The sequence below is a fragment of the Carassius gibelio genome, chromosome A4 (assembly GCF_023724105.1).
Source record: "Carassius gibelio isolate Cgi1373 ecotype wild population from Czech Republic chromosome A4, carGib1.2-hapl.c, whole genome shotgun sequence".
Classification (NCBI taxonomy): domain Eukaryota; kingdom Metazoa; phylum Chordata; class Actinopteri; order Cypriniformes; family Cyprinidae; genus Carassius; species Carassius gibelio.
Genome location: NC_068374.1, coordinates 24,490,081 through 24,506,249, shown reverse-complemented (window position 1 = coordinate 24,506,249; position 16,169 = coordinate 24,490,081). Strand labels below are relative to the sequence as shown.

The window sequence follows — 16,169 nt, the reverse complement described above, 5'->3', positions numbered from 1 at the left end:
CAGCACTTGTAATACAGAACAAATAGATATAGAATGCTATGTCTTAAGTGTGTACTGTAGAATGAATAAATTACAAAAAATTGGGGACCGTTTCGGTCAGTGTTTTTAATTTTATTTATGTTTTTAAACATCAAATCGAGGCTGCATTTATTTGATCACAAATACAATAAAAACAGTAACTGTTAAATATTACAATAAAAAAAAAAACTTTTTCATTGTAATATTTAAAAATGCATTTTTTTCTTTTGATGGCAAAGCTGAATTTTCAGCTATAAAGTTTATTAGTTCTTTTTCCCTCCAATGACTTGCATAAAATAATGACAGGTATTTTTACTTTAACTGATAAATGCCTAAATGCCATTAGTTCCCATTTCCTTTGTTCATATTCAACTCAAAGTGGATGTTCAAAAGCATCCTTTTTTTTCCACGCTATCTTCAGAAAACCATGTCTTCCCAGGATATGCATGCATCCACATTCAAACTGTCCACCTTACAGCACAAATGGCTATCACTCATGAGCCTGAGCCAGAAGATGGAGAGGTTTAAGAAGAATGTCTGAAAGGCACATGGTTAAAGACAGCCTATAACCAATAACACGCACAGTCTCCAATGGTGATAGTTTATCCCTAAAATATCTGCTGCAAATGACAAGACTGCAGTCTTTCTGCATCCAAGACCCAATTCTGACAGCTCCATCTTTTACGCAGGAAAAGACAAAGATTTTATGAGATGAAACCTTTTGTTTTCAGGCTCTCTCTCAAATTCACACACACCCCGGTTATGAGTGCTTTGTCAGAGTGATATTTTCTGGCAATCCCTCCTGATGTAATATACAGTAAAACATCAAATTACATCATAACTTTTTCCCTGTATCCATCACACACGCACAGAGAGTGGAACATCCGGAACATTATGTTACAGAGGACGCTGCTGTATGAGAAGGCAATCAAGAGAAGACAAGAAAAGATTAAAAAGAGGACAAGTGAAGACAGGAACACTGTGTCTAATAACAGGTGCAGTCCTAATAAAGGCCTGACAGTAGTAGGCAGCTGACTGTGTCTAAAGAGGGGCTTTTGACTGCAGGGATTTTTTGCACCAAAAAGATTCACACTGAGAATGGCTCATTTTCGTTCACTGCTGCTATGGCTTATGTTACTTTTGTCTATTTGAAATGCCCTTTTACGAAGCCACCACAATAATAAATAGTGTGCTACTGGTTGATGGGATTTGAATATTCTTACTTGGGAGGCTGTCTTTGGGGATGGACATTCAGCTGGTAACTAACCACCCAGAATACTAAATGTATAATGTATATGTATAAATGTATACTGTATGTGTGTGTGTGTGTGTGTGGGCATGTTTTTGTGACATATCAGGACACAACTCTGTATAATGACATGGGTATGACACAGGTATTACAAGGAGAGGGTGACTTATGAGGACATAACCCATGTCCCCATTTTTCAAAACGCTTATAAATCATACAGAATGAGTTTTTTTGAGAAAGTAAAAATGCAATAAGTTTCCTGTGAGGGTTAGGGTTAGGGTTGGTGAAGGATGATAGAATATACAGTTTCTACATTATAAAAACCATTACGCCTATGGGATGTCCCCACTTTTCACAAAAGCAAACGTGTGTGTGCGTGTGTAAGTATATGTATATGTACAGGTGCATCTCAATAAATTAGAATGTCATGGAAAAGTTCATTTATTTCAGTAATTCAACTCAAATTGTGAAACTCATGTATTAAATAAATTCAGTGCACACAGACTGAAGTAGTTAAAGTCTTTGGTTCTTTTAATTGTGATGATTTTGGCTATCATTTAATAAAAACGGTGACATGCCATTTGGCTAATCAACTCAAAACACCTGCAAAGTTTTTCTGAGCCTTCAAAATGGTCTCTCAGTTTGGTTCACTAGGCTACACAATCATGGGGAAGACTGCTGACAGATGTCCAGAAGACAATCTTTGACACCCTTCACAAGGAGGGTAAGCCACAAACATTCATTGCCAAAGAAGCTGGCTATTCACAGAGTTCTGTATCCAAGCATGTTAACAGAAGGTTGAGTGGAAGGAAAAAGTGTAGAAGAAAAAGATGCACAACCAACGGAGAAAACCACAGCCTTATGAGGATTGTCAAGCAAAATCAATTCAAGAATTTGAGTGAACTTCACAAGGAATGGACTGAGGCTGGTGTCAAGGCATCAAGAGCCACCACACACAGACCTGTCAAGGAATTTGGCTACAGTTCTCGTATTCCTCTGATTAAGCCACTCTTGAACCACAGACAACTTAAGGCTGCCCCCAAATAGTCGACTAAACGTTAGTCGATATGAAGAGGGCTTGGTCGAATACATTTTCATTAGTTGGTTAGTCGCAAAAAAAAAAAAAATCACGTGAAAAAATTACGCAATCAGGGGCTGCGCAGACATCAAAGCAACGAGAGATCAACGAGATCTCGTGCCTCGCAGTATACAAAAGCGCACTTGCTGAGGTATAGCATGCAAGAGAAGGATGAACTAAAAATGTACTTGGCAGATAAAACAAAGGTTGATTCGGGACCATTGGCATGGTGGCAAAAAAATTTACATCGATATCCAAAGCTCGCTAAAGCAGCTAAACGCCTCCACTGTATCCCTTCCACATCCACTCCATCAAAGCGCATCTTTTCAAAGGCCGGCTTCATTGTGAACAAGTCGAGAAGCTCCCTTCTTCCCAACAATGTAGACAAGCTGGTGTTCCTCTCACATAATATGAAAAAAATAAAATCGAATTGAAAGCTTAGGTAAGAATGCTTAATTTCCTTTTTGTAGTGTTTCCTTTTTGTAGTGTTTCTGTTTGCTATCTGTTAGGCTATATATATATAAAAAACTGGTATTTTTATAACGGTTGGGCTATACAAATAAATAAGTACATATTTTTATTTATTCATTTTCATAAAATGCAGAAGTTGTTTTTTATTCTGTAAGAAAAATTACTCTGATGTTTGCAATTTGACTCATCGTCTTAATGGCAGTTTGCGGCTTTGCTCTGATATTTTTGTATTTGTATTAGTGTTCTTTAAATTATTTGTTCCACATTTTGTCTTAAATATAGTTGTTCTAAACAATTTAATCAAATACTTAGGCTGTTGATTTATTTGCCGCCTTCTTTTTTATTCTAAGTTTTGGCTTTGTGTGATGTGCCATGTGCATTTATTAAATTGTTCGTTTTTGTTAATTATCATTTTGAACAATATAAAAATTATATTAATTTCCCACTGTAATTTTATACCAAACAGCGTTTTTGCTACAGTATTTATTTTTTATTTATTTATTTTTTTTTGCCTTGTTTTGTACTAGGCCTAGTTGCTAATACGTTTATTTAATTTAATTTTTGTTTATTTTATTCAAACTGTTTTTTTTTTTTGACATGTAACTGTTACAGTTTGTATTTCTGATAATAAATTATTAAAATGCACAGGCAGTGTGATTGCTGTTTTTATGTTAATTAGCCTATAGAGCCACTGATTTATGTTTCTGTAAGGGCTGTATACTTTAAACGCTTTACTATTCTGTTTTAAACGCTTCATTTTCATTTTGAACGCGCTAATATCATGCTTAGCATATTCTGTCATATGGAAGTGTTAAACTTCAACTTGGACTATATCTTTCCTTGTATATATGCAAGTTTTTTATATTAATATCATAAATTAACGATTATTCGACTAATTGCTAAAATGGAGGTGTGTTAGTCGACTAGGAATATCTTTAGTCAGGGGCAGCCCTAAGACAACGTCAGATGCGTCTTACCTGGGCTAAGTAGAAGAACTGGACTGTTGTCCATTTCACAAAGAAATGTATAGAACTTCTAACAAAAACAAAGTTCTTCAAAAAAAAAAAAAAAGCTCAGACCAGTGCAATTGTAGCCAGTTATACACCAGCACAAACCACCACCAATGCATGGAAATGTGGGATTAAATAAAAAAAAAATGTCCAGTGTCCAAGATAAACATTCTGAAACCACTGGGATAATTAAAAGTTAGCAGTCTGAGTGCAGGCTGCAGCCAATCAAGACAATCATCCACTCGTTCCAGAAAAACATGTTTTAACATTAAACAATCATATTTTCTCACTTCTGCCTGTGGAAAGGTGGAGCTCTGAACTCTTTCTCCATCTAGATGCATGACTAAAGCCAGCCAAGGCTGGACCTTAAAAGCAGGAGATTTGGCACTAAAGAAAAGAAACCCAGAAAATGCGGTGCTCTGTAAAAGTACTCCGAGGCCTTCAACTGCCCTAGCAGAGAGAGAACAGTGCATGCAAGTAATACAAAAAATATCCTCTTGATTTCCTCAAGAGAATCGCCAACAAAGTGCAGCATTCAGACAAGACACTCTCTTGCCTGAAAAACAGATGACACACTTTCAGCGTAGCGATATGTTCTGTAATGTGATGTACAGAGCTATGCCCTGCGTCACTGCGGCTCCTTTACGACAGGGCCACTCTTCATCATGACATTAACATCAATGCATTCACCATCATCACTGCCAAAACAATGTGACAGCACTTGAGCTTTGAGTGAACATTTTTGAATGTGTGTTTGCGCGCGTGTGTGTGAGTGAGTGAGTGAGTGAGTGAGTGAGTGAGAGAGAGAGAGAGAGAGAGAGAGAGAGAGAGAGAGAGAGAGATATCCTGTATCTTCAAATGGAAATGTCTGGACTTATATAACCAAGCACAGTTTAGAGTTTGGAAACCAATTTATCACTATGCTCACCCACATAAGAGGGATAGAGGGGAAGGATTGTGCAGTCTCTCATTTGATCATGAAATTCTTAAAGCAGCACTGAGTCGAGGTGGAACACACACACACATCATTTAAAAAAAAAACACTACCGTTTTACATTTTAGCTGTTTCTGAAAGAACTCACCAAGGTTACATTTATTTGATCAAAATACAATAAAAACTGTTCCGTACTGTTCGGTTTCATCCACTTACATAATAAAGAAATATTATGAGAACTTAAAATAACTGTTTTCTATTTTAATTTTAAAATGTTATTTATTAATGCTGAATTGTTAGCAGCCATTAATCCACTCTTCAGTCTCGCATGATTCAAGAAATCATTCTAAAATGTTGAATTTGGGTTTAAAGCAACAATAGATATTCTGAAAACAGCAGTGCAGCTCAATATTTGTGGAAACTTCTGAATAAAGTAAAAACTAAATCAGCGTTTATTAAAAAAATAAATAACAATATTGTGTTTATTTGATCTTTTCAATGTGACATTGCTGAAATTTCACAAATAGATCTTACTGTCCCCACCCTTTGGAAAGGTAACATAAATATTAATGCCAATAAATAATGTAATAAGCTGCAAAATGAACACCTGCATATTGCATTCAATGAGAATAAGAGAAATCGAAATTTGCATGTTGGACTAGAACCTGAATATGCTGAAAGAGCACCATAGCTCAGTGTGTCTGAGCACATATGGGGTTTGACTTGAGACCAATTTCTCAAAATCATCAAAGCGCAAAACTCCCACCATGTATCCAACTTGCAAGTACAAGCACACGACCGTGAGCTGGCCTGCAATGGAGCACCCGAGCTTTGAGCAGCTCATCAAAGTTACATCAGGCCCAGAGACGACCTTAAGAGGGAAGATCCCCCCTGCCAATGCCCTGTCTCACATACACCTCTGATGAAACACACCACTTTGATGTCTGCTTCAAACCACTCCTCCCTATTTCTTTCCAGGTGAAGATGACGGTCTTCACTCTTTCACGCTTTCTCTTGCTCTTTATAGTAAGGCAGGAAGGAAGGACACTATTGGGGGGGGCACTCTGTTCTAAAAATCAAACAAGTGAACTTTCCTTCTGATCGCTACTCAGGAGGGCAAGGAGAGGAGGAAAGCACACCCGGCAGTGCACACGTATACACAACTGGAAAACAGCAGTGTCACATTGCACAATAGTTCCAAAAAGTATCTGGATACTTTTTGATGTATGAATTTCTCTGCAATTTATATAAATTTGTAAAATGTTAATTTTACTAAAACCATTAGAATTTACATTGCACTGACTGAAACTGGGCAGTGGAGTTCTAGTTCCCAGGGATTCTTTGCATAGGAGAGTAAATGTTGAAATTAGGTGTTGTTTAATGTGTTTTAGAAAAGGGAAAGATCTATTAAAGTTCATTGTGTGAGTTACATTTCATATTTAAAAGAGTTTGTCGTGTCGATTTTTGAAGTCATCATTATGATGAAGTGAGGTGGTTAGGCTATGAGCTGTAACCGTGCTAATGCCAGTGATGAAAATATTTTCACTTAATCATTACTTGCATGCTACAAAAGTTTCACTTACCATGTGAAGAAGTGTTATGTTGGTTATTAGTTCTTACAAGAGCAAATCAAATGTTTTATATTCTATAAACTCTTCACTTGTATTCAGGGAACATTCACAGAATACATCAAATGTTACTGGTGTGATGATCTCATTAAAGTTTTAAGTTACAGTATGTTCGCATAGAGTACAAGAACTCTTTGTCAGAAAAGAATTGGATATCCTCTATTCTTTTAATGGTTAAATTAAGAAATGTCTAATATTAATATATTTACATTTACAGATTCATTCCCTGCTTATGTTTTGCACATTAAACTGTAGCAAAATATTAGGCCTGCTTCGACATCTGTTGAAGCGCCATGACACAGTGAGCCACAATGCTATTGCTTGTCTTGTAGGAAAAGATGCATTAAAACAGGAAAATAAGAAAGCGAGCAATGAAGCATTTCTGCCCTTTTAATGCGGTAACCTTTGCTGGCGCGCCTGTGGGTGGAGAGGCTTTCACCATAGCAACACTAATAGGGAACTGTGTGCTGTAATGGAGGGTTGAGTGACAGGAAGCATGCCTGTCTCTCTCTCCTCCTTTTTCGTCGGGGCTTTGGCATTGCCTGACCTTTCAACCACTGAAGGCAGAGGGTCCTGTTGATTGGATGGCTGTCTTCTGTGGTCTAATTTAGTGGTGAGCTCATTCAAGCAACAATCATGTGGAGAAACTGGATTGACTGGATGGACACACACACACACACACAGACACAAACTAACATCCTATGTAAAGAAAAGGTTTTGTGAAGGGAAAGGTATTCCTTTGTGCACACTTGTTTAATTGCATATCTAAATGAGGATGAATCAGTGCCTTCGGTTGTTTTTAAATAAAGCTTATTATGAATTGATATAAACTAAAAAAGATTCTGCTGTATTTGCTTATAATCCCTTTGTTAATCAACTTTGGGAACTTTTATATCTCCAGGATTGTTAAAACATTTATACTTGATTATAATCAATATTTACTGTGTACACTTGTGTAAGGTGTCCACACACTAGGCAATCTTAACCGAGCCGGAGCGCGTTTGACCCCCAGAGCCACATTTGCCTGAAAATGTTGCCTCTACTAAAAATGTCTGTAAAATGAATACAAACTTGACTAGTAGTTAGATATTCCAAATAAAATGCAATTTTCACCAAAGAATACTATTGAACACAATGTATTATTTCAGATGTTGTGGACACTGCGGTGAGAAATTGACCCGATTTCTATTTTGATGCATTTTCAGCTGAATATAGTTAGCAGGCAATTAAAATAACAAAAAAAAAAAACTAATGAGTAAAAGAAAGAGCTTGAAGAGATTTTAATTTCTAAAAGTCCACAACGTCAAAAGTGCAAAAAGGAAAGCTCAGTTACAGCATCTACTATCAGTTCACTATCAAAAAATCTCGACCCCTTGGATCCATACAGATATGAGACATCAACATGCAACTATAAAAATAAAAAATAAAAATCACAGTGCAGAGGAAGGCCTGCAGGTAATCAAACAATCTACACTGGTGAGTTTATGGCGCAATGCCTGTATGTCGTAAAGTCAATAAACTCTTGAACTGCTGAAGCTTTCATATGTGCTGTGGCACATTTCACAACCCCTGGTGCTGTCAGTCTTTTCCTTTTTCGGAAAGAAAAATGGCTTCCATAAACACTCAAACAAGACTAGAAACATCAGAAAGAGCTCTGCCGGGAGACCAGATCCCAAAGTGCCTGCAACTGTGAAAAATGGGGATCATTTTCAACACAAACCAAAAACTATTAGCTGAATCTGACTCATAAACCCTCAAACAAACTGCTTCACGAAACATCCCAGCCTACATGATCAAATCACACATAAACGAGAAAAAAGATGAGGCAAACAGGAAGAAACTCATCTGAAAAAGGAAGAATAATTTCAGAAAATAAGAAAAAGTAGAGCGATTAAAAGTAGAGCGGTTTTCTGTCCGAAATCTCTCACATAGGAAGAAACCGAAAAACAAATTAATTACAAAAGGAACCAATGGAGGAAGGAAAACAAGACACACTCAGGAACAAATGACCAAATTAATTGAAATATCTCCAATGGCGATATGCACAATTAAGCACGGTGGGGGGTGGAGGGTGTTTGTTCTCTGTTGGGGAAAGAAGAGACAAATAAATGGAAGGATGGAGGGATGCAGAAATAGATGGGTGTCTTTCTTCTCTGTATTCAGAGTGAATAATTAGACCGGATGGTGAGAGGACAGAAATAAACTGAGGTCGGGGTTGGAAGGGCATTGATGTCCATCAGGAGTAAATTGAACGACCACAAGAAAGAGATAATCTCTTTATGTAGTCTTATGAAACTTGAATGTTTGTACATGCCATATACAATTTCCATGTTGTACAAATAATTAAAAAATTATAATAAAAAATGGCCAAAAAGTCACCCTCCACTTAGCGCTGGACAATATATCAAACGATATGACCATGCGCATCTCGTCAGTAAAGCCGGTTCCGTTATTAGTGGTCAATCCCCATTACCTGCTTTCAAATTGAGCATTAATACACAGAGCTGTAGTTCACTATGGTTCGTTATTGAAGAAGAATTGCCTTCGCTAATGACCTCGATATAGTGTAGCTTGTCAGTGAAATACGGCTCTGTGTATTAAACTGCCATTCCATTGGAAAACAGGTGATGGGGATTTACCGCTAATCACGGAACTGACTGTACTATAATGGTTATATCGTTCAATATATTGTCCAGCCCTACCTCCACCCTATCCAGAATAGATTTGATTGGTCAGAATAAGTTAAGTTATTTCTTTCTGGCACTAGGGGTGTAAGAAAATATAGATACAATTTGAGTATGGTGATATTTTGTTTGGCGATACTATATTTTTTTTTTTTTTTTTTTAGTTTATATCTCGACTGCTAGATGGCAGTCTTCATCTCTGAACAAATCCTGTGTGACAGGAAATACTAGTATTAGTGCATGCCACCAATGTTAGCGTTAATATAGTTCGCTGCTAGTAATGGAGGATGAAATAATCGTCCCAGTTCCGGTTTCGGTATACAAAGCTGAAGTGTTCCGATATTTGGGCTTTAATGGTAATGTCCACCGGAACATAAATAATTCAACAATAGTACAATAGTAAACAACAATAGTAATTCCACACGGAACATAAATACAAAAACCTTTGAAATCCAAGTGGAAAGGTTTAACATTTTTTATTTTATTGTTTTACAATTGCTTTGTTTTATTTATTTTATTTATTTAAAGTTTATTTAACAGGGACCATACAAGCAAACATAGTTACAATACAAAGCCTGTAACTGATGTGCAGCATATAGAGATTATAGCTAGTGCTAATTTTCAACTCCTGTCCCTGGTTGGGCATTTCTAAGAACATTATAAAACAAATACATACATAAAAACAAGAAATACTACAAAACTATGTATATATAGATATACACATATATACATACACATACACACATACATACATACCTAATCATACACAATTATAACAACAATTAAAAATGTATACAATTTTGATTTGTCTTTAGCCAGAGCTTAATCCTGGAAGTGAACTTTTTGAAGTCAGATATGGCCTTAATATCAGATGGTAATGCATTCCATAGCCTACAGCTCTTAACAGAAAAGGCAGTCTGTGCAAAGCTTGTCCTACAGTATGGTATTGTACAGTTATGATTTGTACTAGTTCTAGTAACTCTTTGGTTGTTCTGTATTTCAATAAATTTACTAAGAGGCTCAGGTGCTAAATTATTAATACACTTGAAGATTAATTTTAGGAAACATAAATTACTAAAGCTTTCAAAGCTTAATATTTTATATTTCTCCAGTATGTAACAGTGATGATAGCGGATTGGCTTTTTATCCATAATTTTTATTGCTCGATTGTAAAGTGAACCAATGTGTTTTGTTGCAGACGGAGCTGCTTGCCCCCAAACTGTCATGCAGTATGAAATATGTGAAAACACCATAGCATGCATGTACAGTAGGGCAGCCTGATTTGGTATATAGTGTCTGATTAATTTAAAACAGTTGAGATTTCTTTGTATTGTTTTAGAGATTTTCTTGATATGTTTAGTAAAATTAAGTTGAGGATCTATAACCAATCCAAGGTATGTGAATTCTGTTACAGATTGAATTTTTTCATTTTGCAAGTTAACTTTAAATCTTTTATTTAGATCAAGTTTCTTAATAGAAAAACACATAGAGACTGTCTTTGTAAAATTTAGCACCAACTGATTTTGATTGAGCCACTGTCCGACATCAGCCATATATGCAGAGAGAACATCAGCAGCCAACTCTGGTGACTTAGCGGGTGCATAAAGAACTGCATCATCTGCATAGAGCTGGAAGTTGGCGCCTGAACAGTGTAATGGTAGGTCATTAATAAAAAGACTGAACAACAAAGGACCAAGTACGGAGCCCTGTGGTATGCCCCTTTTGATGTTCAAGAGTGAGGATTTTTCCTGGTCAACTTTAACACACTGTACTCTAGCCTGAAGATAAGACGCAAACCACTGTACTGCCTTAGTAGAAAAATTAAAAGATGACATTTTAGTTAAAAGTAAACTATGGTTGATTGTATCAAATGCCTTTTTAAGGTCAAGGAAAACAGCTCCCACCACATCAACCCTATCCAGTGATTTCTTTACATTTTCAATAAAACAGCAGTTTGCAATTTCAGTGGAATAACCTGATCTAAAACCAAACTGCTGTGAGTGGAGGAACTGATTGGCTTCTAAGTGATCAACCATTTGTGCTGCTACAACTTTCTCAATAACTTTAGATAAAATAGGTAAAATAGATATGGGACGATAGTTACACATAGAGTCCTGACTTCCTGATTTAAATACTGGCACAATTACTGCTTTTTTCCATCCTAAAGGAAATGTACAGGTTCTTATAGAAAGATTTACAAGATATGTAAGAGGTTTAACTAACACTGTTACATATTTTTTTAAAAACCAACTATTCATCATATATAAATCATTTGTTTTGGAATTAGACAATTTATTAATAATTTCTAAGATGTTTGTCTCCGGAACCTCTGTAATATGAAATGAATCTACAGAAGTCACTCCAGTTGTATAATTGAGGTCTTTAGATTCAAAATCTTTTATTAGTTCTTCTACTGATTGCACAAAATATGAATTTAATTCATTAGCCATAACGGCGTTATTATTTATGTTCTTTCCATTTATGTGTAACAACATTGAGTTTTACATAGTAATTAACTCAAATGATATATAGGGAATTTGAATAATTAATCAAGAATTTGATTAATATATATCTCAGATGACAGTTACATTTAATTTTATTGATTATGAAAAATAGCTCAATTGCCAATACCAATACTAATCACAGGGCACTGTAATTTACTCATTAATATGTCAATATTACATTCTTCATATCAATTATTGTGATCTCTTACTGTAAATTACTGCAGATCAAACCGTGGTATGTCCAGCACACCACTGTAGACCTATCAATTTTCAATAAAGTTATCACGCCTTATAATTCAAGGAAAAGTATTCTCTGGCCATGAAAATATTATCCTATCCTTATGATAAATTTAGTTTCTAAATTTAGAGCTTGTAGCTAAAGACCAAAACATTTCAGTGACTCGTAATGTGAGTGGGGTGGAGTCCAGGCCAATCATTTTATATATGGGTTTTTAATAATTCAACTAGTAATACATCAAAGTACAAATCACACAGAGTAAATATGCGTACGAAAATACAGACAATAAATATTTACAAGACATAACGGAAACCAAATAAAAGAGAGAGAGAGAGAGAGAGAGAGAGAGAGAGAGAGAGAAGTGGAGAAAGCGAGAGAGATCACAGAATGAGCTCAGGTATGAAAATCAGTCAGTAAACCTTAGTGGAACCAACAACGAATCAAATAATAGCAACACTTTAAAGCAGCATTTAAATCTCCATAGAAAACGATACTTGCATGGCCCAGTGGGTGAGCGTGGTACCGGCGACGCACGTGTGATGTCACGTGGTCCTTTGAAAACTGCGCGCGTGGGCCGGAGGCCGTGTGACGCGCGTGCAAGCTGCGCTGGATCTTGGCGTGAGCGTGGAGTCACGTGTTCCTTTGTTGCAAAGAGGTGTTCGTTCATCTTCGCGCGGTATTTGAAAGGTTCAACAAACAATGTTCCAGAATTCGTCTTCATTGTGTGGAGAGGCGAATAGTTGAATAAACTTAGTAAAGAAAAGAAAACAAAACAACGAAAATGAAAGTTTCCAAATGAGCCATGAAAATGGCTTTCCTCTCCTCAGTCCGTGTGCTGAGGGGGGAGGAGAACTGAGCGCGGCCCGAGGCCGCGCGGAGCGACGTGTCCGAGAACGGAGAACGGGAAGAAGAGCAGAAGAGAGCAAGAAGAGAGGGTGGACCTTGTTTGGTCAATTCTTATAGCTTGAAATAGTTCACGCCCATTTTCGAGGGAGCATCCAATGAATGTCCGCGATCTGAAGCGGAGGGAAAGTTCCTTTGTCTCGGTTGAGACAACCCCCTGATGATTTAGGGCCTGTCCGATTTCATCAGGAATATTAAAGCAAGTTCATTATTCCAGATTAAATACATTTTTCATTACTTTGCTCTAGATAAATGGGTCTGTCAAAGCATGACGATTAGAACAAGACTAGACATAATATATATATGACCAAAGATCTAATTTTTAGATCGAATTACACATTTAAAGATTTGTTTAACACATGATAACACTGCAGATGTTGGGAAACATCTAAATGTACCAAAAGGGAATACGTAATACATTTATAAAACATGAAAACAGAAAGTTAATGAATACATTCCATAGAATGCATTGTTCAAAAGAAGCCAGTGACTTGGCTTCTCTCCTGTCCTGTGTGGTCGTAAAATTTTACGAGCTACCAAGGAGTGTGGGGGTTGCAGAACATTTCCTTTTGAGAAAGTTAAAGTGAGGAGAGACATTTCCTAAAGTATGAGCTTGCAACTTATACTCTTCACATAACAAGGATTAACCATTTTATGCAATCCAAAAACATAATTAAAATACATATTAATAATAAAATGAAAGTAAGGAACTTATACAAAAAGGTTTCCTTTGTCTCCAGTGTGTTGGAGGAATTTGGGGGGGGGTTTCAGGTATCCTTTGAGGCTCGCATGGGTATCGTAAAGTAATTTAAGTCCAGCCAGGCTGGCATTTAGTACCAACAGTCTGAATTTATAAAACAGAATTTAACCCATGAATCGCTGACCTGCATATCTGTTACATATGTTAAGTTCCTTCATCCCCTGTTTATTTGGTTTATTAGTCAGATTGTTTAAGTGTCTCCAGATGGAATTATTATTGCCTTTAGAATTACCTATAAGTTGAGTATAATATGAAACTTTTGCTTTACGTAGTTCTAACACCACTTTATTTCTTAGACTTTTGTAGGTTAACAAATCAGTATTCATTTTTGAGCATAATGATTTTTTCAGAGCCAGATCTCTCTTCTTCATAAGCTTTCTGATTTCATTACTTATCCATGGTACAGTGTCTTTCTTTCTACATCTTTTTTTTATTAGAAATTTGTCTATTAATCCTGAAATAGCTGTAGTCATAGAATTACAGCACTCATCTACATCATCCACAGCCATGATCTGCTCCCAATTTAAGTTATTAAGTTCTCTTTCGAACTGCACAGTTTTAGCTTCAGGAATGATAAATGATAATTTATCACAACCAGATTTGCCAAAATACTGTAGCCGCTTTCTGGTCAGTTTTCTAACTGTCAGAATCATGTTGTGGTCTGAGAGACCTGTTATCAGATTGTACGTCCTCGTTATATGTTCTGGTTTATTGGTAAACGCCATATCAATCAGGGTCTTGGTCTGCCTTGTTATCCTAGTGGGCCCTTTAATCATTTGTAGATAATTAAATTTTGTCATAATTGTTTTTAATTTTTGTTTACCACTTTTTCCCAACCAATTAATATTAAAATCACCATACCATACAGTTTCTCTATAAGAATCAAATTGCTTAGCAACAAGACTTAATTCATCATAAAAAGCAGTGTTATATGAAGGTGGGTTATAAATAACAACAATATTAAAATTCATTGTAGGTGATAAAATAACATTCAAAGCTAGACATTCCAGAGTTGTTTTCAATTCAACTATGTGACATTTAAATTTATCTTTTATGTATATCAAAACTCCTCCCCCCTTGCCTGTATTTCTGTCCTTTCTGAAACATTGATATCCAGCAATGTCTATCATATTATTTGGTATATTACTGTGAAGCCAGGATTCTGTTAAACAAAGATAATCCAAATTTGAGTCCAAGAGGAGTACAGAGATCTGATCCCTTTTGGAAATTAGGCTGCGAATGTTTAAATGTCCGCCTAATATTCCTTTCGGTTTACACTTAACGTCCCAGAGTACTCTAGCGTGATTCACAGTTTGGAAAAATAGATATTGTTTTTGTTTTTGTACAGCACTAAAGCCAGAGCCATTCAAGTGCATTCCCGGTTCAATCCCCGAACATGGATCCATCAGACGGGGTGACTCACCGGACTTGTTGCGGTCGGTTGTACACAGGCAGCTAAGACTAGGTGAACTCCGTTTTTTGGCTTGCCGCTGATCCAGTGGTTCCTGGCTCTGAGCCAACAGCTCCCGCAGCTCCGCTCCATGGGATTCTGGTGTAGTCGATGTCACCCCTGTACTGAGCCCAACCTCCAGCTCAGTACTAGCCATTTGCTCAAATCTAGTCGGACCAGGATTAAGGTGTATATCCCCAGCCAGAAGAATGAGCACCAGTATAACTTCAAACGCATAAAATCTGCACTGCCGTGAAGTTAATCTGCTGATATTATTTCTGTCGCTCAGGCCTCTTGATGTCCAGATCAAATACAATGTGCAATGTCCGTGTCCAAACATATGCAACTTGGTTTGTTCACAACTGGTTAAGCTGGCCACATTACCCTTAAAATTGGAAGTCCAAACACACAATAACAACAAGGAAAGTTGTAAAATACAGAGGGCATGTGTGGAGCCCAACAAACCACACCTGTCCTCGGCAGCCATTTTGTCCATTTTGTCATTTCTTTAGGAATTCTGTAAGCACTTCATTTTTCATTGATATTAAGCAGATGTGCATTTTTGTTCAGATCAGAATGTTATGACATTGTATGTCACAATTGTAATTTATTAGGTACACCTGTTCAATTGCTTGGTATCACAAATTGCTAATCAGCCAATCACATGGCAGCAATACAATGCATTCAGGCATCTAGATTTGATGAAGACGACTTGAAGTTCAAACCGAGCATCAGAATGGGGAAGAAAGGGCATTTAAATGACTTTGAATGTGGAATGGATGTTGGTGCCAGACAGCTGGTCTGAGTATTTCAAAAACTTCTGATTTACTGGAATTTTCATGCTCAACCATCTCTAGGGTTTACAGAGAATGGTCAGAAAAAGAGAAAATATCCAGTGAGCGGCAGTTGTGTGCACAAAAATGCCTTGTTGATGTCAGAGGAGAATTGGCAGACTAGTTAAAGATGATAGAAAGGCAACAGTAACTCAAATAATCACTTGTTACAACCAAGGTATGCAGAATACCATCTCTGAACGCACAACATGTCAAACCCTGAAGTAGATGGGCTACAGCCGCAGAAGACCACACCGGATGTCGCTGCTGTCAGCTAAGAACAGGAAACGGAGGCTAAAATTCACAAAAGCTCACCAAAATTGGACAATAGAAGATTGGAAAAACATGTCCACAGGACACTCAAGGGGAAGAACAGATGCTGAGTAGTAAGACCTCACAGCCAGCAAAT

General features: G+C 36.8%; 1 protein-coding gene across 1 annotated transcript in view; it reads right to left on the bottom strand.

Annotated features, from left to right (window-relative positions):
• Positions 1-16,169, bottom strand: part of snd1 (staphylococcal nuclease and tudor domain containing 1) — a 167,220-nt gene that overhangs the window by 108,825 nt on the left and 42,226 nt on the right. The window lies entirely within an intron of this gene.